Below are 2603 nucleotides of genomic sequence, written 5' to 3'. Positions count from 1 at the left end.
CTATAGCAAAAACCTCTCCAAAAGGGCTTCTGGAGCCAGCAGGTGGTGTAGTAGTTAAGGGGCCGAGCTCCCACATGGTTGGCCTGGTGGCTTGAAAATCACGCCAGGCATGTGTGAGTGCGTGCCCCAAATCCTGAGAAAGGAAGGGGGGAGAAGGGATTGCGGCACGGCCATTTCCCCTGGGAGTGATCTCTCACTTTCCCTCCTGCCTGAATCTCTCTTTTTTCTGACAAGCCCAAGTGCCCTATGACAAAAACCTAAAAAGAGAGAAAGAGACATCTTACAACCCCTTTGTTTTCAGTAAATTTCAAGAACGAAGTAACAAGGCAAAAGTACTTTGGGCATCTATAGCTGGGTGGAACTTGCTGTTATCAAACTAAGGCATCGACGTAGCACTCGCAAGAACTGATAATGGAGGATGGAAAAACATCAAATATTTACATGGGGCATGCTTGGGAATCTCAGTTGTCCCTTACACATTTTTCAACCCAAACAACAACAACAACAACAACAAAAAGTTCTTAAGGTAGATCTCCTGGTTCTCCGCCTGTCATCAAACTGCTCTCAGTAGTTTTCCCATTTAAAACGTGACACAGGGCAGGTCCCGCCGTCAGCCACTGAAACTGTTTCCAGCTCAGTAGCAGGAACAGAAACCACGTGGCCCCGGTCGGTCTGATACGTTCTCCGAGTAAGCCTGGGTCAAAGGACTTAAAGTGGAAAAACAGTCGCAGTTAAACAGCAGGGGTCAGTGCCAGGAGATCCATGAACACAGGTGCGGAGTCAACCCCGCGGTTAAGCACGGTCTGACAGCGAGACTGGCTGGCAAAGTCAGTACTGCTATATAACCATCTTGTGATCTCACGGACGACCTGTGGGAGCTTGCTGGGTTAACAGGAGGCCGAGGGGTGAGGCCCGCGTGCCAGCTTGCAGTTTCCCTCTGCAGTTAGCTCGCTTCTGAATGCCAACCATTATGTCCCTTGCAAAAACGATCTCCCAACGTTTTCTCATCTTCACACAATGCAAAGCCAAGCTCAGGGTGCTTCTCTATCTGGAAGAGAAAGCCCAAAGGCTCAAAAAAATTACTAATGCTTCAAGTAGGTTGAGAAGCCAAAGTTTTCCCCTAATCTGACATTTCATGCACATAAACTAGTAATCGTAAAGCTACTTCAAAATTGAAATTCCAGTGCAAAAAGAACTAAAGATGCTACACAGAATTTTAAAAAAATCCGATAGAAATAAAGCCCAAAGGCGGGGGCGGGGGAGAGTGTGGATACATAATATTGCTTTAAGGTTTAAAAAAAAAAAAGCAGTCACAAATCTTAGAGTGTTAAGGAAAACAAACTAGTACTCAGAAATAATGACCATTTATTAGATGTCCACAAAGGGTTATTGTAAAAAGAAACTTGTAAATACGCCTGGCCACTAGGTATAGAAGCCTCCATAGAGAACAACACAACACAGTGGAAAACGCTTCAGGTGGCACAGATTCATAACTAAAATGATTTTTACCAAAAAAGTGTTTCTTTGAACTAGGTACAAACGAACAGAACTAAAAAATGGTCTGGGTTGGGAGCTAGGAGATGGCGTAGTGGTTACATCGCTGGACTCTCACATAGCCGACTGCGGTTCGAGTCCCAGATCCGGTGGCTTGAAAAATCACAGTAGGAGCATGTGCGTGCATGCCCAAGATCCCAGAAGGATAATGGGGGAGAGGGGATAGGGGAATAGCCATTCCCCCGTCGGGCGATTTCTCCCTCTCCCTCTCACTGTCTGTCTCTCTTTCTCTCCAGCGAGTGGGCATGCACCCTAAAGGAAAAACCTCTTTAAAAAAAAAATGTGGTACGGGGCTGAGAGGCTGTGTTTGGATTTGAGCCTGTTCCTCTGACAGGCTAAGGACAAGGGAAATGAAAAAGGGGCCCTTCAAGGAAACGCCAGAAGGATGGAGGCTGACGTGTGCCCTGGGCCTACATCAAGCCTAGCGCTTCGGCCTTCAGCTTAGTCCTAGAAGCAGGGAGGGAGCTCAGCTCAGAACTGCTCCGAGCGCACAGCTGGAAGAGCGCACAGCTGGAAGAGCTACGATACTGCACCCGCTCACGGCTGCCTCCCTGGGTACCTCCTCCCCCACCAGGGCTCTGAGGCTACGGAGTCAACTCAGGACTGCACGTCCGGCTGGAGGCTGGAGCGCTGAGCGGCGGGCGGTGCAACACCTTCGGTGTCTTCATCCACGTATTTCAGTAAAACAAGCGAAACAACTCTAACCGCCACGACACCCTCCTGGAGACAACCAAGAAGTTGCATAACAGAAGGACACAAAGGAAGAAGTATGCCATGAACTTAAGTTCTTAACAGAAACAACTAGTTAGGTGCCCTGGAACGCGGCGCCCGGCGCCCGCAGCGAGCAGCAGCAGCCTCAGCCTCCACCGGCCGGCAGAAGTCAGCCCCCGCCTTTTTTTGTCGCCCGGAAGTTTTTCGCAGCACAGCGAGGCGACGTGAGGTTTGACTCGGCTGTGCTTCGAAAGCGAGTCACCGGGAAGCGACAGGTCTGTGCTCTGCCGGCCGGCCCGGAGCGATCGGGCGGTCGGAGGCCCGGCCCCGCTCCAGAC

The sequence above is a fragment of the Tupaia chinensis genome, unplaced genomic scaffold (genome assembly GCF_000334495.1).
Source record: "Tupaia chinensis unplaced genomic scaffold, TupChi_1.0 Scaffold000628_1, whole genome shotgun sequence".
NCBI classification, from domain to species: Eukaryota; Metazoa; Chordata; class Mammalia; order Scandentia; family Tupaiidae; genus Tupaia; species Tupaia belangeri.
This window is presented reverse-complemented; position numbering follows the sequence as displayed.